Source organism: Neovison vison, chromosome 3 (assembly GCF_020171115.1).
Source record: "Neovison vison isolate M4711 chromosome 3, ASM_NN_V1, whole genome shotgun sequence".
Taxonomy (NCBI): Eukaryota; Metazoa; Chordata; class Mammalia; order Carnivora; family Mustelidae; genus Neogale; species Neogale vison.
In genome coordinates this window covers 99,878,970-99,900,634 of record NC_058093.1, presented here as the reverse complement: position 1 = coordinate 99,900,634, position 21,665 = coordinate 99,878,970, and the positions used below count along the sequence as shown (strand labels likewise).

Sequence of the window (21,665 nt, the reverse complement as noted above, 5' to 3'; positions counted from 1 at the left end):
AACATTGGATTGTGTATAAATTGCATTTCTCAAGATACTGAAAACTCAAAAATAAAATATTTTAAAATATGTAAATTGTTATATTATGTTGAACCATACTAAAATAATTGGTAATTGATGATCTATGACTTAAGAAAATGGCTCAATTTAATAGTTAGAGTATATATGAGTAAAAGAATGTCAGCACATTACTAAATGTATTTATGTGTGTACATGTTTATATGTACCTAGAAATATATATATTAAAGACTTCCAACCAAATGCCAATCATACTTATATTTAAGTGTTGGGATTATATTTACTTCTTCTTTTCTATATTTTATCATTTTACTCTCAATGAACACGAGCAAGTGTATAATTTCAAAATAAATAGAGAGGCCAGCACTGAGATAACCAATTAGCGATTTTCCCGCATTAACAATTTTAAGCTCATTTCCAGTAACCCAAAGTTGGGGGTACTTCAAAGTATTTTCTGCAGATGGTGACGTGATAATATGTGTTATTAGAAAAAGTAATTTCCAGTTATTGTATTAGAATTCAGTAATTACTTTTTCCATAAAGAAAGTGAAAACTATTAAGAGCAAAAATGTGAAATAAATTAGCTTTATATCCTACACTCAATTAAACTATCATAGCAAGAAGGTAATGAATTAGGATAATTTGAGGATAGGAATAAGGCTTTACAAAGCAGAGATTTAACACTCTTCTAAAATCCATTAAAAGTACTCCAAAAGAAGATCATAGTAAAGCGGGTAGCCCACAAGATAGTTCAGATAGTTCAGAGACACTAGCAGTGTGCATGCTAAATAGGTAGAGAGTTTTCAGTCTCAGAAGCCTTAGAGGCTCATGCACAATGCAGCTCAAGCATGCAAAGCATGGCTTAGTGACAGTGGCCCAAAGAGTCAAGCTGAGTCTTCCACTTGCTTTACCACTTTCTAGAACAGTAAGATAATCCCAGTCTTCTGGGATGTGTTCTCTCAAGGAATCCACAAACTATTTGAGCAGGCACTGATGTGTAAGCATTTAATTAATTATAAAGAGCCATTCCTAAATAGTAGTGCTTGCTAGTCCCCTACTAAAACCTCACCCATGTCGTCCCATGGCATCTGGAACAAAAACGGGATTGTTTTCTGGGTCTACATAGCTTCAGATGGGGCCTGTCTCACCCATGTTACTCTCTGAGGCTCCCACTGGCTTTCTCTCTGTTTCTACAGGCCAAACTCTTTCCTGCCCCCATTCTTTTGTGCTTGTTGTCCCCTCTACCGGGAACTCTGTCTCCTGTTCTTTGTGGGGCTAGGTTCTTGTCCTTCAACCTGGGCTCAAATGGCAGCCCCAATCATCAGGCAAACGAAAATAATCCCCACTCTCACACCTCTCATTTCCTATTATATCACTTTTCCTATTATATCACTTTTTTATGCTTACTTTTTTGCGTGGTACTTATCAACATCCAACACATCTCTTTGTCTGTGAAGCCCAGGAAACAGAACAGGATGTATTCCCTGTGCCTAGAACTATGGAGAGCATAGATATTCAGTATACTGTTGAATAAATGCTATGGCCACTATGGGAGTGGTCTGAATTGTTTCTTTTAGGTGGTTACAATCATTGAAGGGAGAAACTATGGAGCCCATGGATCCCAGCTTTCTAGAGTCCCAGCCAGAGCTGGTCCAGGTGGCTTTCTGAACCAAACACCGGACTTCTGTTTGGTTCTTCTGGGCACTTCTGCTTCACCTCACTTTGATATGAACCAAGTTACCGGTCACCAGATGGATGCTCAACACTGGCTTGTGTCACAATAAACCCCTAAAAAGACATCTCCTTACCTGAGAATTATGGCATTTTTACATATTCTTTATGATTTTTAGAATAAAATTTTACTGCATATAATCTGGATTATAGAAATTGTACCTTTTTTTAAAATGTGAGGTTATTCTTCAATATTGCTTAAATCTTTTTAAAATACACACAGGCACAATTTCCACATGCCTCGCCATCTTGCCAGACATTTTCCTCCTCCCTCCCCACTTCCCTGCCTTGAGAGTCACTGAACTAGGACAGTGCTTCTCCAAGCATGATCTTCTCACCCTTGCAGGTGGAGAGATGTATTTTCAGAAGTCTTTGAAAATGTGAATCCTTCCAAAGGCGTATGATGCCTCCAACACAAGTTTGAGAATCACTGAGGTAAAAAGTTAAATGAGGGAGAATATACACTTAAATGCTAATATCTCCGGGAGATCAAACTTTCCATCCATCATTCATATTATAGTGAGTCAGCTTAATCAACTTACTTTCCCCCTCATGTACAACTGAGACTAGCTACTCTGTGAAAATTGGAGACTTTGGTGGAAAGAAGAAGGAGAATAGTAATTTTGTATCATGAAGATACAGGTCTTGTTCTCCAAATAGGAGCTCTGTGGCAACTGTATTAGCATAAGAAAGAAGGAAGGAGATAGTGGAAAATGAAATTGGGACTTTGTGTTCTGAGATAAACTATCATTTTAAATCTTGTTTATTGGCCTTGAGCTCAGGAAAAGAAAATGGAATTACCTTCTTCCATCTTTTTATTCCTGCCAGAATATGGAATTTAGACTTAAATTCTCCTTAGAGGTTTATTTAATTTCTTTATAGTTTAAGGCAACTATTATAGGTTAATATGTTAAAACCAGACCTCAAACCTAATGGTCTTAATAAAGCAAAATGCATTCTGAATTTTCAAATCCAGTCTACGAAATCTTTAGCTGCTGTAATCTCTTAAGGACAGGATGCCATTTGATTCCTTGCTGGAATCCCAGAGTCCTTGGAATTGTCCCTAGAGTAAATTCTGGGTATGAATGCTTTTGAGTTCAAGGGTTGTGATTTGGGAATGCAAATGCTCATCTGCTGGGGCATGTGTTTCAGGTTTTCTACTTTAAGGAACTGGTCACGTCTGTGCCATTCCTGTGTCTCAAACATGGTTCTAACATTCCTCCCTTGGTTACTGCCCTCTGGCCTGCATGAAAGAGGCCCTTTTCATGCCAGAAAACAGTAGGTCACTTGCATGTCACCTTCCCAGCAGGAGGCTAGGGGACTCCGTCATGGCCAGAGCTGCCAGCAACGTCCTAACAGGCAGAAGGACGCCTCCATAGTGAGAGACCATGTTTCTCACATCAAACCAGACAGCAACTTTATCAAGGAGAAACTTCAGGGGAAACAGACAAACAGACAAAACATGCCCTATTTCTATCACCTCTGCCAAATGAGCGGCATGTCCTCTATTTTGAAGAACTTTATAAAACACAGAGGACTCAAAAATGCAACAGGGGAAGGGATAAGGTGGGGGTAAAGAGTTCAGCTATATATTTCCTTCCATCATTCATTGAGCAGAAAGGAGTCCAATCCCACTTTCTCTAGAGGGTCACAAGCTATTGCAGCTGCAAGGTGATTGGGTCCAAGGGAAAATAAATGAAGCAAAAATGTATCTCCTAGAGTGGAAAAGACTTGAAAAAAAGTTTAGTAAGGCCAAAAAAAAAAAAAATGACTGGCTTTTCAGCTTCTTATGCATATTGTGAGGGCAGAGAAGAATAATGTGAACATCTTCTTTTTACAGCTCAGTCTAATTTGGCATGCCATTATAATTTCTGGCTCAGTTAGCAAATGACTGGAAACACTGCTTTCTGCAATTTTCCCTAAAATATGACAGTTCTATAAGTTGTTCTATCGATGTACTTGAAACCAACCCAAGATGGGAGTGACTATTATTTTTAATTTTTATTACCGGGGAGGCTTTATAGGGGTCTGTGTGGAACTACCCAAGTGGCCATCTACATACTGTGATTATGAATTTGAGGGAAGCAAAGACTTGTCCAATTTCAGGAATAAAGATGCTTGGAGTTCTACCATTAGAGATTAGCTCCTTTGGATTACACTTCTACCGTCTGGAGTAATATTTTTCCATATAAATATACTTGAAAATTATACAAGAAGTAATTACTACTGACATCTTCACATCAGAAGGGGCACAAATGTCTTGAAGTTACCGGAGGGGATGGAGAAAGGAAAGCCTATTTATGGACAGACAGAAGAAGAAAAAAAAAAATGAAAGGGCTTAAGTTCTGAAGCAAGGCATTTAAGACAAGTATTGTTTTTCCTTATAAACAGGGTGACCTTAAGTAAATGACATAACCTCTTTGAACCTTGATGATTTTTTTTATTTTATTTATTTGTATTTTATTTTATTTATTGACAGAGAGAGCACAAGTAGGCAGAGTGGCAGGGAGAGGGAGAAGCAAGCTCTCCACTGAGCAGAGAGCCAGATCTGGGGCTCGATCCCAGGAGCCTGGGATCATGACCTGAGTCAAAGGCAGCCGCTTAACCCACTGAGCCACCTAGGCACCCTGAACCTTGATGATTCTTATCTGTAAAGTGAATGATAGAAGAGATTCAAAAAGCACAGGAAAGCAAAACAAGACAATGCTACATCATCAGGTTGGCCATTACTACAGCAGGTTCTTAATCCCAGGGGGCCTGCTGAGAAGGTTAGCGTGACATCTCTTGGAAATGCCACATCAGCACCAGACCAGACTTTTGGTCAAGGATGGCCCTGTAGGCACACACTGTCCCTCACTGGGCTCGTGCCTGTGCAAATGCAAGGTGCTGCCGGTTTGCACCTGAGAACAACTGGTACCAACCCTCATCCAGCTGGTCGCTACAGCAGTGTCTGGAGAAGAGGGAAGGTGGGGGTATTCCATGTGTCTCAAAAGCAGTGCCAGAGGCATTCATTTTATGTGTATGTCTTTAGCTATTTCAGATCTACCTCCTGTCTCTCTGAAGTAAGCTCCGCAAGGGCAGCACATTGCCTTCACTCACTCTTGTCACACCTACTTTCGGTCGGTACCGTTGAATAAATGAAAGGACAAAAATAACTGCCTTTGTACTTTAACTGTGACTTTTTTTTTTTTTTTTTTTTTTTTTGGTATAGACTTTCCTTCTGAACTGCTTTTTTTTCTGTTGTTTTGGCCTGTTCTATCATTGGTGTTTAGTTTAGTTCTATCATTGATGTTTAGTTTAGTTCTATCATTGATGTTTATCATTTTCTGTTTAAGCACCTTCCACTTTTCAATTAACTTTGTTCTTACCATTTTTGCTTAGATGCAGTTTTACACCTCCAATAACTGAGTTAAGGGTCTTTCCAAATCTTGTTTACTTTTAGATGCTTTAATTTAGGTTTTATATTACATCATTAAATTTCTTTAAATCCTTACTAAACTAGCTTTTAATTTTAATGATTTCGCTCATAGATGCTTTTTGTTTCCAATCTGTATTTTAATTTTCCTTGTAAAGGAAATGCTTTATGCTTTTGGATTAGTGTATTTCACCAGTGCTGTCTCATTTGATTATTATATAGACCCTATGTGACAGAAATGACAGGAGCAAAATATGGTCTCTCCTGATTCTTACAACTGGAAAGCTCAGAGGTGTTTTCAAGCTGATGTCCAGTGGTTCTTTCACTCTCTTCTTTCCATTCCACCACGTGGGGTGCATCGTGAGAAATTACTGAAATGAGCTAATTGAAATCACTGAAATTATTCTCAAGAAAAGCTGGGATATGGTAACATTTACTTTAAGGATGCAGTTAACATAAAATGCTGCTATAGTCACTAGCCACTTAATTACTTACTTTTGCATAATGTGTTTATGCATGGTTCTGAATGCTCTAAATCTGTAAATGTGACAATAAAATAAAAAGAGAAGTTAAACTGGTCTTGATAACAGCTACACTTCATTGACCATTTGATTCTCATGTCCTCTCAGAAGCAGTCAGTATAACTCTTATTTTTCTTCTGCACTTAGATGGCTGACTTTATATTCTATAAACTAAATATTCTAATTCTAAGGAGTTTCCTTCCTCTGACTTTTTGCCCGAGCTAAATGTAAATATAAAGAATTGTGGTATGGTTACACACACACACACACACACACACACACACACACATCTTACTTTCATTTCTCATCTACAAAACCTAAAGGAAAATAGAATATTAGTTATTCTCATAATCAGTATGAAGATTTCCAAGGAAAGTGTACAACACACACACACACACACACACACAATTTTAATTGGTAGGCTTAGGCTCAGCTTCCAGAGCTAACTTTGAAGAATATAGTGACTCTGAGCCACTTTAATTCCTTCACTACCTCAGCTATGAATCAGGGTAAGACTTGTTTAAGGTTACTTTTATAAGGTTGTCCTAAGGATAAAATGGGATGATGCATTTGTGAAAGGGATTTGAACAAGTATCCTACAAGATTTCATGTACCTTGTAAAAACAAAATAAAAAATTATATTTTCTTGTTAAGAAAATGATACATGAAAGAAACAAGCGTATAGCATGAACATGGGGAAGCAAAAGAAAGCAAGAAAGTATGCAACCATGAAGCGAATGCTTAGTCTCCAAGATCAGAGGCTTAAAGAGAAGGACAGATTTAAACATTAAAAAAAAAAAGAAGAAAAGAAAAGAAAGATTCTAGTGCACTCAAGGAAAGAGAAGTCCCCCAACATCCTTCCTGCTTATTCTTCCAATATTACACACAGCTGGGTCCACCTTACCACATCCTGGTTGACACCAACTTTATCAACTTTTCCATTAAAGCCAAACTTGATTTAGTACAGTCAATGATGGACTGTCTTTACACCAAGTGTATCCTTTGTATAACTGACTGTGTAATGGCAGAAATTGAGAAACTGGGACAAAAGTATTGAGTGGCTCTAAAGATTACCAAGGATCTAAGATTTGAAAGATTACCATGCACACACAAGGGAACCTATGCAGATGACTGCTTAGTACAGAGAGTAAATGTGTTTTACTCAAAACACTTGTAGCACAAGTGTTACATTGTGGCCACAGTCCATCGGGACCTTAAAGGAAGGATCCAGAAGATTGCTGGAGTTCCCATCATGTACATTTCTAACCATAGGTACAACATTGATGATTATGGGACCCTTCGGTTCTAATTCTTAAAAGATGGTGTTTCTCTGTCTTCCTTTTCTGGCTTTTTCTGTTGCCAGTCCATATTAGCAAAACGCTAATAGCACGAATATTCTTTTTTTTTTTTTTTTTTTTTTTTTTTTTTTAGCACGAATATTCTTATCCATTTGCTCTGTTGTGAGCTGAGTATGGTTAAATACAGTCACTTTTTGATGTTGTTTGGAAATTTATATTTTGTTTCATTTTAAATATTATTGCATCTTTTTATAAATCAGATAATTGCTCATATATAAAAAAGAAAATGATACATGAGGATTATGGAGAATCTGGAAGATACATGCATGCCTGGACACAAATGTGGGTGGCCTTGGACATTCATTCCTTTCTCCCTTTCAGCAGTTAAGCAAGAAGCTGGCTGTACAGGTATGAGATAAATCGATGGAAGAACAAGCAGATATCACAGACTGAGCGCACAAGATTTGGCCCTTTTTTTAAAGGTCATTTTCTCTGTCAGGAGGCTTCCATTATTATATTCACCTAGATGTTCCCTGTTTCCCTTTTTCTATATGTAGAAGATCGCAGCGGTGGTGTTTCCTCATCGAGGATGCTTTTCACAGTGTGTCAAGTTCTGCTGGTTCCAGAGTATTTCTTGATGGAAAAACAATGAGTTTCTCTATCATGTGCCCTGAAATTGTTATCAATGAATCTTTTCATGTGCCTGCACCATGTGTCACAAAGAATGGGTATATCTGTTTCCCTTTGCCCAAAAATAAAAGAATAAGTGCATAAATAAATATTAAGCCATGAATCCCACAGCCCATGGATAACCACTTAATGACATATCTAACAGCACTTTGAATTCATTTGGAAGCATTAAAGTGTCTGAAGATTCACAGCTAAAAGCAACTTGCATCTGTGAGATTTTCCAATCATTTATATAGCAAACTAATAACAGCCATGTATTAAGAAGATTTAGAGAAAAACAGAACCTTTTGCCCCTGAACTGTATGTGTAGAGACATTACCCTGGGTGAATGGAACTTTCTTGGTATTGATATCCCTCTCTATAGAAAGTTATTTTGTATTTATTCACTTATTTTTTATCTTCTTCAACTATTATTTTGTTGGCTACAAATACATAGCATTTTTTTTTGAGAATCTTAAGAGTGGTTAAAAAGGGAAAGAAACTTGTGAAACACATTCCTTGCCTTCTGAAACTTATATCCTAGTAGGAGAGACAAGACAAGCACATGTAAATTAAGTGTTTCATTTGCCATTATATTCTTAGTAACTGACAAATGGTACTCAACAGAATAATCTCCCCGATAGTACTGTAATGTTCTTGACTTAAAGAATGTCTTGTCTCATATCTATCCTCAACATGTGCAAAACTTTCATTTGTAACAAGTCAAAATAAGAATGTATTCAAGTAATTTAACTAGGAAGTTTATTAATTTAAAATATGCTCATGTTGATAAATTAACCAATCAATTCTGTAAGCATTTCAGACATCTTACTTGAATACTGTTTAACAAAATTTCTAATAATGAAAATAATAACACCCTTCAAACACCAAAGCATTTTTCTTGAGGTCTGTGGCATCTAAATAAGTGTATTCATAATTTAATGATGTGTTAAGGTAACAGTAAACACTGAAAATTTAATGGAATTTAAGGATAACAACTGGCTGTTTTAATGTATAAACATACTGTCTTTTAGTGTATATCTTAAATCCAAATTGTCTCCTGTACCCTAAGGCATTAAATAATAATGTGAACTCAAACTTCTGGAATTAGATTGGTATTAGATTGGTGCTTACATTGATTAACTATAAATCTTTTACATTTTCCAAGGAATATAGGTTCACACATACAGAAGGCTCCATGGGGGAAAAATGAAGTATGACAATTTGCCACCTGCTTTGTTTCCTCAAAGCAAAAGTATAAGACTAGTTGATGGAATTAGGTTACAAAAACCTACATTATCACAACAGTATTATCTGCATTTGATCCTGTGAATTAGGCAGGGCAGATCTTTCCTTCTTCCTTTCTTCCTTCTGTCCTTTCTTTTCCTTCCCTTTTCCCTCCCTCCTTCTCTTTCTTTCCTTCCTCCCTTCCTCCCTTTCTTCCTTCCTTAACTTCCTCCCTCCCTCCCTTCTTTCCTTCCTTCCTCCCTTCCATCCTTCTTAACTTCCTAACTTCCTTCCTCTTTCTCATATTACCCTCAGAGAAAACCGTTTGGGAATTTTTTTTTTAAGATTTTATTTATTTATTTGTCAGAGAGAGAGAGAGAGAGAGTGCACAAGTAGGCAGAGTTGGAGAGAGAAGCAGGTTCCTGGCCAAGCAAGGAGCCTGACTCGGGATTCGATCCCAAGACCCTGGCATCACGATCCAAGCCAAAGGCAGCAGCTCAACCGACTAAGTCCCCCAGGCATCCCAGTTTTGGAATTCTTGACAACCATGCTCACTAAAGTATGAAAAGTTAAATTCCATGTGATGAAGTAATAATACTGACAGAATTCTCAAGTGCTGTCGGAGGATTCTAGTCCAGTTCTGGGCATTCCTAATGCCAGGATATGGTAAGGGGGTGATTTTCACAGGTCAGAACACATTATAAACAGTTCACAGAATCAAATGGGATGTAAAGTCAGGTTGGGCTCATGATGGGATATAAAGTGTAAATTGACATTTGATGGGATCCTGTCAAAAATTAACTACGTTTGAAAGAATTCAGTCATGAGTTCAAGTTTTGTAAGATAAGGCAAAAGGGACCTCTAAAGAAACTGGAAGACCTCTCATGTTCTTGATATAACTTTGAAGAGGAGCTGTTTTGGACCTGAGCTAACTACCTCAAAGGAAGCTTGTCATTTTTTAACACTAAAAGTCCTACCAGAACATCTATATCCATATCTATCTATATCTAGAAAGAGAGCGAGCCTCAGAAGGGTCTGGTGGCCTTAATGTTTTTCTTGAGAGTACTTAGCTTAATCTTTATGAAACATGGTCTTCACATGCACATGGAGGAGAGAAAACTAAGGGTTTTATCTAGAATTTCATTCCCCAGAGGTATATACTAATTAGAAGACCATCATCAAAGTTCTGTTAATTTTTACATGTATAAGAAAGGGGAGAATAGATCATACAGTATTTTTCTAGTATCATAGATGATTTTGACACTATTAAATTGTGCATTGTCTTTCATTCAATTAAATTCATGATTTGCTTTATATGTTAGAACCCTGTGGCAGAGACTGCCTTGCCAGCACCCAAATTCCCTTCGTATCTTCCACCTGAACATATAGGCGGACTCCATATTCCAGCATCTTTGGGTATTAGGAGCTGCCATAGGCCAAGTTCTGACCAGTGGGAATGGCATGAAATTGGCCCATACAGTTTCCTGGCCTGACTCCTGCGCTCTCCTGTGCCATCTTCCATGATTTCTCTTTTCTTTCCATCTCCCAGCTTGATTAATACAGTTCCAATGGGACACTCCAAGACTCTAGAGCTTAATGAAGTCATTAGATGGAATTCCCGGAACACTCAATAATTGTGTGGCGCAGAACCAACCTTCGTCCCCATCCAACTTATAGCAACTATAATATGAATAGAAAACAAACCCTTACTGTATTAAGCCATGAAAACCTGGGGAATTTACAGATTTATCTGCTGCAACTATTGTTATATGACTCATTCGATATTTTTGAATATTATTATATAATCAAATCACATTTTACGGAAGTAAACATCCCAACCATGACTAATGTCACTTGCATTTTAGTTTTTGTCACCAGAATTTTAATAAATTAAACATGTTTGCTTATGTAATACACTTTAACATCTTCCATTCTGAAAATCAACTGTGATCTTCTGAACCCAGGGTAAGACTTAGTCTAGTGTTAAAACATAGTCCCTGAATATTACTTAAATGTGATGATGATAATGATGATGATGAAGAAGAAGAAGAAAAGGAAGACAAGGAGGAGGAGGGGGAGGAAGACGAAGAGGAAGAAGAAGAAGGAGAAAATTGGTAGGGATGATGATGAGAATGTCGATAATATCTTACTGAATTTATTTCTTATTAATAATATAGCTTATTTGATTATCTCACCCTCAGACACATTCAGGATGAATAATACTATTCTCATTTTAAAGGTACTAAATCTGAAACCAGGAAGTGTTAAGTAACTAATAAAAGACAAAAAAATTTCAAATTTATATCCAGATTTTGACCCTAAAGTGCTTTCCCACCACCTTACAGTTTTTTAGGCAGATCCTGTCACCAAATCATAGGTGAGCATGAGTCTATCTAAAGGGCATGAAGCTGTTTGGGTATGTGACATGACAAAAGTCAGTATAAAATATCTTGGTACTACAGATCAAGGCATTTACGTTCAATGAGGTCATTATAATATAGCCAGGACATTACATTGCATTTGAAGAGATGTGAAGTTGTCATTTAAATATTTGTTGCTGTTGGCATTATATTTATTACCGACTGCAGTTTTGAGATGAGGATTTAAATACTACTTTACATTTATTTCTCAAGCTCTGTCATAATGAATTTCAGTGTGGTTTAGCATTTCTGAGGTGGTTGCTTCTCCCCAGCCAGTTGCATCAGGTCAAACTCTTCTCTTTACTGTTTGTATTTTTTTTTAATTTTTTAAAGATTTTATTTATTTATTTGATGGGGGTGGGGAGAGCACAAGGAGGGGCAGCAGCAGAGGGACAGAGGGAGAGAGAGAAGCAGGCTCTCTGCTGATGAGCATGGGACTGAAGGCAGATGCTTAACTGATTGAGCCACCCAGGTGCCCCTCTTTAGTTGCTACTAATGAATGTAACAAGTGGCTTAATATCAGAGATTGAAAAATGGAACAGCTGTCAATTTCCAAAACTTTTTCTAGAAGAAATGTAACTTAGTAGGAAAAATATATCCAAAAGCAATTCTCAAAAAAAGAAAAAGAAAAAGAAAAAAAAGATCTAAAAGCTGCTATAGATTGAATACGTTTCTCTGCAAAATTCATATCTTAAAACCTACTACCCAACATGATGCTATTTGGAGGTGGGATCTTTGGAAGTGGTTACATTGTGAGGGTGGAGCCCTCATCAGTAGGATTAGTGCCCTAATGAAATCATACCCAGAGTGTCCCCTTCCCCCCTCTCTATATGAGGACACAGTCAGAAAATAGACAGTCGTCTACAATCCAGAAAGTGGGCCCTCACCAGACACCAAATCTGCCAGCACTTTGAGCTGGGACTTTCCAGAACTGGGAGCAATAAATATTTGTTGTTTAAGCCACGTGGTCTATGGTATTTTTGTTATACAGCCTGAACAGACTAAGACAGAAATTGTTACCAAGAAGTGGAATGTTGTTGTAACAAATGTCTCAAAGTGTGGCAGCTTCTTTGGAACGTGATAATGGATAGAGGCTGGAGGCATTTGAGGTCTATTCTAGAAAAAGCCTACATCCTTCTGATTGGACCTTTAAAGGTGATTCTGAAGAGAGTTCTGAAGGAAAAGAACTGTAAAGAAAGCTTCCAACTTCTTAGAGAATACTTCCATAATAATGAACAAAATAAAGGTAGAAATATGGATGGTAAGGGCCATTCTGACAAGGTTTCAAACAGAAAGAAAGAGTATGTTAGTGAAAACTGGAAGCAAAGCAATCCTTGTTACAAAGTGGCAAAGACCTTGGCTGAAATGTATTTGTGTCCTAGTGTTTTATAGCAGGAAGAACCTTCAAGGGCGGAAATTAGATATTTAGCTATAGAAACTGCTAAGCAAAAATTGAAATAGAGTCTTGGCTCCTGATTCCTTATACTAAAATACTAGAAGAGAGCAAAGAGTTGGAATTGTTAAGCAAAAAGGAAGCAAACTTAAAGATTTGGAAAATTCTTAGCATATCCATATTTCAAAAAGTGAGAACACTCAGGGTGTGGCCAGGAGGTCATTAGATAAGGAGATTATTGTTGACAAACCTTCTCAGTAGAGGCCAGGAATTATTCTTCAAGACAATAGAAGAATGACCCTATAGGTAATTCGGAGATCAGTAGGGCTGCCACGCACGCTACCTGGAGCACAAAGCCCAGGGAGTATGACAGCCTCCACCTAGGTTTTAAAAACCGCTGCAGTGCTGGAACCTCAGGCCAGAAAGTCACAGGTGCAGGATGCCAGTCTCACAGAACCTCGAGGCCCAGGCAGAATGTGGCTGTGAAGTCTTCCCACCAAGCCCTGGGGGCAGGAGGCTATCACCACGAGGGGCCTAGAATTCCGAGCATCAAGCCAAAGAGGATTGTTTTAGAAGTTTAAAGTTAAATTTTGTTCACCTACTTAAGTTTTGGACTTACTTAGGACCCATTACTCCTTTCTATTTTTCTATTTTTTTCCCCTTTTGGGATGAAAGTGTCTATCCTGTGTCTGCTCCCCACCCCTCCTGCATTGTATTTTGGAAACGCATAACTTGTTTGGTTTCTCAGGTTCACAGCTGGAGAACAATTTTCCTCTGACTGAATTGTACCTTGAGTGTCACCATACATGATTTAGATGATCTTTAGATGCGTCTTTGGATGTGGATTGGACTTCTCGTTCTTCTGTGCTGCATATTAAGAAGAATTTTGAGAAATAGATGAGAATATGCTCATCAGAAACAATGAAATTTACCCATTCTCAGATAGCATATACCCTTTGTTCCTGGAGTAAAGAACGTCTTCAAGTACAAATAAACATACATACATATAAAGCCTGTATCAATTATTTTTCATCCTACAGTAACAACTGCAGTGCATATGCTATATATTTTATAAAACTTTTCACATATAATATTTTATCTTTGCAAAATTCTGTGTGGTAGGAATTACATGTTTTTTAATTACACGAAAACTGACTCTTAAATAGTGTTTTTATCTACCACTCTATAATTACCACTCTATATCTTCTCTGAAAATTTAGGGTCCTTTTTCAGAACTCACAGAGCACAGAGAGGTTTCTCTACTCACTTAATTTTCTATTTATTCTTATATTTTGCGCTAACTTTATTTAACTTAAATCATTAAAACTTGGATGTGTTACTTTAAAACGTGCTCTAATATTACTTGCTTTATTTATCCAACAAACATTTTTTAACATCTTTCTGTTTGTCATAATGAGCAAGACCTAGGAAATATGGTTATTGGGATCTGGTAAATCGAAGCTCTGGAAACAAACAAATGAAAAAGGGTTGTAAATTATAGTATTTGCCAATTTCCATAGTGTAACTACTCCCACCATAGATTATTTCAAGCAAATGGCCCACAGAATTCTTATGAACACTCAGTTCTCCTGAGCTCATATGTGCCAACTCCATCACATTGCTGGCGTTAATTCAGATTCTGTGCCAACGTCCAAGTCGCTTATGGCATGGTAAGGAAGACAGGCATTCAATTTTTAAAAATTATATAATGTTGGGGAGCAGCTGATGTATGTACTAGAAACAGAAATGTCAAGGGAAGGAATGATCAATTATTTGGGGGAATGAAAATCAGGGAAGTTTACTTTAACCAGGTACTTGATACTCTGCAACCTTAAGGATGAGTGTGGGTCCTTCCCTTCTGTGAGCAGCAAAGGTCACTGAAGCAGAGGGAATGATGCATCCAGAGGCATGGATGTAGGACCTACCAGCGCATGGTTGTTTACCCCTGGTGCAACAGGAAAAGCTTCCAGAAAAGGAGTAGCCAGGTGTCAGATCATGGAGGACGTTTTGTGCCCTAAATGTTGTCTAGTTGTTCACTCAGTTAGATGAACTCCATGATAACTAAGATGTGTGTGCACTTAATTTTTTCTCTGGGACTTTGTCTCTTTATATGTATAGCTATATCTAAAATCAGCATGTTTTCCCCTCATGCCTTCAAAACCCATCTCATTTGCCAGCTCTTCTGGGAAAAAACTCCTGATCCTTCCCTCACTCCCATTCTCTCCTGCTTTGTGTAGCCTATCACTGTACTTTCTCTCCTGCAAGGTAGTTCCCATGTGCCTCTGTATATGTATTACCATGAATGTAAATTTACATCTGTTTACTTAGATATCTCTCTCTTTCACCTGAAATGGTAGTTCCTTGAGATTTAGAACAGCCTCTTATTTTTATTGCCAAAGCCTAGAACAGTATATGATCTATTGGAGGTACCCAATATTTATGAACTGTATTGATGGAATGATAGGTGTTTCTATTGTCATTCAAATGGTTAAACAAAGACTGTTGTGATTTTAATTGTTGGGAATGTGAATATTCTCTGTTTTCTGGCTTCCCCTTTCTAATTATTGACTGATGCCATATACTCGGAGGGAATGAGTTCTAAGACTTCATGCTAACATTGCTTAGAGAATAAAAATTTACGAGGTTCCTCCAGCCTGCTAGGATATTCCTGCAGGCTGAAATCCACTCAGTTTAAGCTCAGCTCAAGCAAGATTATAGGGAAGCTGATAAGAATAAGGGAGAATTTCCATAATGCCCAGAAGTGGGATAGAAATGCTGATCCTTGAATTTCTGTGCCTGGCTTTAGGACATCTCTAAACTTGTCACCAATATGAGTCTGCCCCCTACCAGCTATAAAAATCAGAAACTCCCACTTAAAATCAGTGAATTTTGGGGCTGGAAAAGACTTTTAGATACCTGCATCAGCATGTCTCAGCTTGAGCAATATAACTCTTTTGAACTCTAGTGGTAGATTTTCCTGGGATGTGACAATTACTATTTATCTTTCCTTGGACATTTCATTACATATATAAAATTAGGATAGTAATAGTAAGTAAATTAAAGAGTTACTATGAGGACTAAACAAGAAGATGCATACATAGTTTCTGCCTTCTAGTTGTATCTTTATCTAAGCTCTTATCATATCATTGTCTCTCCTAGAGGCGAGGGTGAGGATCAGGACACAGACTGCTTGAGTTTAAATTCTATGTCTCCTACTTACTAGTTGTGTCATCTTAGTAAAATCACTTGATATCTCTGGGATTCAGATTTTTCATCCCTAAAAAGGAAAAATAGTAATAACTACTACAAATGATTGCTGAAAGGATTAAATGGTACAAAGAGTTCAAGACCGGTGCTGGCCCATAATTAATAGGAGATGAAGTTGAGATATAGGTTAGCATTAGATCAAAGAAGTAATTGAATTTCATGCTTCAGGAAAAGAAGTTAACTCTTATGGGACTCCCACTATATTTTTTAAAATATTTTATTTATTTATTTATTTGAGAGAGAGAGCCTGAGAGCAGAGTAGGTCAGAGGGAGAAGTAGACTCCCCACGGAGCTGGGTACCTGATGTGGGACTCGATCCTGGGACTCTGGGATCTTGACCTGAGCCAAAGGCAATCGCTTAACCAACTGAGCCACCCAGGTGCCCCAGACTCTCACTATATTTTAAACAATTCCTTGCAAAGCTCTGGCCCACTGATGTTACTTAGTCACTACTGCTCATTCATTACCAGCCCATCAATAAACATCCCAATGCCTATATAGAACATATACCATCATCTGCAATCATGATAAATATAGCCATTTCTGCTTCACAATTAACTTATGAACTTAAATATTTTGTAAAAAAATTCTTCAACTTTCCAGTAAAAATTTTAAGCTAGTGTTAGGGTATACATTTGTTTTTATTAAAATAAGATTAATTGACTCTAACAGAGTCACCCCAGACCTCCTATCTTTTTCTGTTTCTTTCTCTAGCAACCAAATGTCCTTTAAGATTACTGTTTCTTTTCCTCCTTAGAAATTCAAGTATGTTGCACTTTAACAAAATAGTAATAAAGACACAGCCTCAAGGAGCCTTACTGTTATGCATAGGTTGGTTATGGAATACAGTACATGAAGAGCATTTGTTTGCCTAGAAACATCGCTTCTCGGCCTTTTGGCTAAGATCAAGTGTTTGCCCAGAAACTGTTTGGGCTCACATAGAAGTGCCACCTCACCATACATGTCTTTTGATCATTTTACTTTATGAGGTTCTTTTTTTTTCTTTTTAAGATTTTTATTTATTTATTTGACAGACAGAGATCACAAGCAGGCAGACAGGCAGGCAGAGAGAGGGAGAGGAGGAAGCAGGCTCCCTGCAGAGCAGAGAGCCCGATGCGGGACTCGATCCCAGGACCCTGAGATCATGACCCAAGCCGAAGGCAGCGGCTTAACCCACTGAGCCCCCCAGGCGCCCCTTTATGAGGTTCTTGAGGACAGAAATTATATATAATCATCCCTCGGTCCCTAGATCCCAGCACAAATTAAGACCCACAGTAGGTATTTTGAATGAATAAATATAAATAAATATAAATACCTTAGCCATTGGGTTGCTGATATTTGTTCATGTGAGTGTGTGTGTTACACGCATGCACATACATTGACAGGTGACTATTTATTTATTTATAGTTGAATTAGAACATATGGTAACAGAAGCCAGACATGAGAACCTGGGTGACTCAGTTGGTTTCAGCTCAAGTCATGATCAAGTCCTGCATCCGGCTTCCTACTCAGGGAGTCTGCTTCTCCCTCTGACCCTCTCCCCTCTCATGTTCTCTCTTTCTCAAATAAATAAATAAAACCTTTCTAAAAAGCCAGACAAAAAGTCTACATACTATGTAATTTATTTTTTGTGGCATCATTGAAAAGGCAAAACTTCAGGCAGAAATCAGATAGATGGTTACCAGTGATTGAAAGTACAGATAGGAGGTCAGTTAGAAAGGGGCATAAGGAAAATTTTAGGGTGATATATACTTATAGCTTATTTCAATTGTTGTAGCGGTTATATAGCTGTACATATGTGTCAAACCTCATCATAGACTTTCACTTTATGTAAGTTATAACTCAACAAACCCAAGATTTTTTTTTTTACATGAACATATGTAATGAGTTTCACACATAATGCAGGATCAATAAACATTAGTTCTCTCCACACTCTTTCTCCAAAGGAGCTAAGCATAACAAGTCTTAAATTAATGTCCTTTATCTTGCAAGGTATAATTGGGAACCAAAGCAAGCATTTTCATTCTTAGCACATTTCTAAGGCATTTGCATTTCTATAAAGAAGCAAAGCAGAAGCGTGATCTGATTGTAGGAATCTGAACTTACTAAAGTCCCTTGAAAATCACTACAAAAATCCAGATCTAAAGGCAATCTGAAACCATGCATGACCAACTCATGGGGTATCCATATAGATATAATCTCTATGCCTAAAGTTTTGCCTTCTCAATGATGAAAAGAAATTATAGTATATATGTAGTCTACATACATAGTATGTAGACTTTTTGTCTGGCTTTTTAGAAAGATTTTATTTATTTATTTGAGAAAGAGAGAACATGAGAGGGGAGAGGGTCAGAGGGAGAAGTAAAATCCCCACTGAGCAGGGAGCTGGATGCAGGACTTGATCATGACTCGAGCTGAAACCAACTGAGTCACCCAGGTTCCCATGTCTGGCTTCTGTTACCATATGTTCTAATTCAACTATTACTAAAACCTTTTGATATATGTGTTGTTATTTCCATTTTATAGAAAGGAAAATGCAGGCTTTGAGAGCTTAAATGACTCTCTAAGCTAGGTTTTGATCTCACATCTAAAGAAGGTGATACTTTTAGGATAATGTTAATCAAAGTCCATTAGTTAGGTATCTGCTCACATCCAGATAATGCTGACATATTGGGGCATTAATGGGAAGACCACTGGGTCAGAATCACCTAGTTCTATCATCTTAACATCTAGCTCAACAGATGCTCAACAGAACTCTTAAGGAAAGTTAGTAATTGGCCACCATGAGATGCCCCTAATGCTCTGGTCCACAATCTTATAATAATAAAGTTGAGTCAGTACAATGTTTGGCTCAGCTGAAAATAAGGTGTGAAAACTTAAGAAATGCACATTGAGATAGGGAAAATGAACCCAAGAGGTAGAATATACATAGAAAAACATTCCATACTGTGAAAGAGGATGGCATAATCATTTATCAGCAAAGGTATATGTATCCTGCCATTCTGATAAAGCCTAAGTGAAATATATGTTTTATTTTTTATTTTAAGGAAAATAGAAAAAAATGAGACAAAGATTTGGGGCAACATGTTATAAAAATAACTTTATGTTCCTCTGCTCCAAAAGATGATTTCATATCCCAGCAAAGAATATTAAGGTGATCCTGATATGATGTGAGAGCTGGAGAGAAAAGAATTCTACTAGGAGAGATCATTTAGACTCTACGATGAAGAGTTTTCTTTACTAGCGAATTTTCCTTGATACCTATTCTTGACCCTACTATACTGGCCTGAGGATGAAGGATGTTCTAAGAAGTAATCTGCTTCCTTGGAAAAAACACAAGTGTTTATAAAAGTGCTTGCTATATTCTCAGACCATGAGATTTACGTATTTTTTTAAAGTTAGAAATGTTGAATATTTTATTAGCCTTAAATCAGATTAAGTATGATATGAAATTCTTGGAAGTGTTCTATGGATAAAAATATCAGGGTGCCTGCTCAGTCGTTAAGTGTCTGCTCAGGTCATGATTCCAGGGTCCTGCGATGGAGCCCCACATAGGGATCCCTGCTCAGCAGGAAGGCTGCTTCTCCCTCTCCCACTCCCCGTCATGTTCCCTCTTTCACTGTGTCTCTCTCTCTGTCAAATAAAAATATAAAATCTAAAAAAAAAAAAAAAGACCTCAATCTCCCCTTTCTAGTTCAACTTAGGATGTCAGGTGACATTAAACAAGTGACTTTCCCCACGTGCTAGGTTCCAGTCTCCTTTCCTTTATTGACATATGGGTGCTATCACTAAAGATAAAAGGATATCCTCTCAGAAACAATTACTCCTTTTCCATAACGAAGATGTTATCTTCACAAAATCTATCACGTTCTTTGAAGAAGCAGCCACACACTGACTTCCGTCTTTCTCCAGTCATTGATTCTCATGAGGATGGGCTCTCTCTGGGAACAATGGCTGCTGAATCCAGAAGATGATTAGCCAGACAGGCAAAACAATGAGGGGTATTCAGGTGGTGTGGCTGCGAGGGAGCTGTCCAGGGGAGGAAGGACTGACTGCTGAGGGGGACTGAGACCTGCCTGAGCACTACTAGCATATGTTGGCCACACTGCACACCGCCGCAGTTGGACTGATGTCCTGTGCAACCAGAAACTTCCCTGAAACAAATTAGGGTGTAATTTAGGATGTAACAAGTTATTAGGATAACTTGTTATCCTAATATCCTAAAATTAGGATGTACCAAGTTATCAGCTTCCTCTTGGTTAATATATAAGAGGTGTGGAGCTGGTGCTCTGACAGAAAGTTCAAGAATTCGATTTTCCTCAGCTATTGCTGTCCACAGAAAATTTTCCCAATGTATTCTAAATGAATTAGCTCTAAAGACTGGCACTTACCAGCCACAATCACAGCATAGTGGATAAGTGTTACATAAATTAAACATAACATTGATATCCAGAGTTCTTTAGGATATCTGACACTAAAACATCTTCTCTTATGGCAGTCATTTTCTTTTTTTCATTTGATTTTGTAACTATTTCTTGGCTAAAGGCTATCAAGAAGACAATGCTGAGACAGAACTTTTTTTCAAAATTTTTGAATATGTGAGTAGTTCCTGGAAAGTCTGATTATTCTTTGTGGAGAAATGACCTGCAGATGAAAGAAAAACAGCAAAATGGCGGCAAGCAGGACCCAGGTTAAAAAAGAAACTCAGGCTGAGGAATGGCATTGTTATTCAAGGCCAAAGTCATACTTTATATAGAAGATTTTTCTGTCTTTTATAGTCCATGTGCTCTGTCCCTCTCCTAATTACATAAACTTGCAAGTATTGTGTTTCGCTTTAATATTTAACTCTTTTAAGTATGTTTGCTAAAAGCAAGGGGGAAAGCATATTTTTGGTTGAAAAATATACTATTTTTCTTTCGCAAAGTTGGATCAATCCGTACTCTTACCACCGCTACGGGAATATGGCTTCTCATGTCTCTCTCACTTTCCATGTAGGTGAATCATTACTACTAGCATGTATGTAACTTCCTATGTTAATATAAAACTAACGTCATCCCTAAAAGCAAATAAAAATAATAATATAATAGGATGGTTGGGATTTTTTTTACTTCTGTAATATAAACTCCCCCTTTTCTCCATGACAGCCCCCCATGGGAGCTGATAGTAATAGTAGATAGTTACCACCTATCTTACTTAACCACTGCACCAAAGTATGAACCACACCCTGTCCCTCTCCTCCCCCTGAGTCACTGCTCCTCCAGGGAAGGAGGAATGATTCTCCTCTGATTTGCTGGCATTGAAGGAAGGAACGGGGAGTGCGTGTTCTGATATTTTTTCTCTTTGTCTTTGAGAACCAGGCTGCTAACAAAGATAGGCTACTGTGCTCTGGACATGGCAGAAGGGTTTGCTCATGTTGGAAATGACTAGAGTTTTCGATCTTTGACTACAGTGAGATGAGTTGGTTGTTATGGTCTAATTCAGGGGCAGACTGAGCTAACTCCTCTGGCCAAAGATCTAAAGTCTTATTTTCCAATAAGCTCATTACAACAGCCGTGACATTTTAATCTCCATTTGTCTCTCTTTTCCGGTCTTTTAACTCAATAGAAAGTTGGAGGATCAAGAGAGTTTGTAAGTTTCTTTAACTCTCTGTGTGTGTACGTGCATGTATGCATATGTACATGTTTACATATGAGGAACCAAGTTCTT

At 37.7% G+C, this 21,665-nt stretch overlaps 1 protein-coding gene and 1 pseudogene across 1 annotated transcript in view; one reads left to right on the top strand and one right to left on the bottom strand.

Moving 5' to 3' along the window:
- The window catches only part of DPP10 (dipeptidyl peptidase like 10), a 1,389,594-nt gene that overhangs the window by 1,011,282 nt on the left and 356,647 nt on the right, over positions 1-21,665 (bottom strand). The gene's annotated exons all lie outside the window — the stretch shown is intronic.
- Positions 6,378-7,956, top strand: LOC122902722 (annotated as a pseudogene).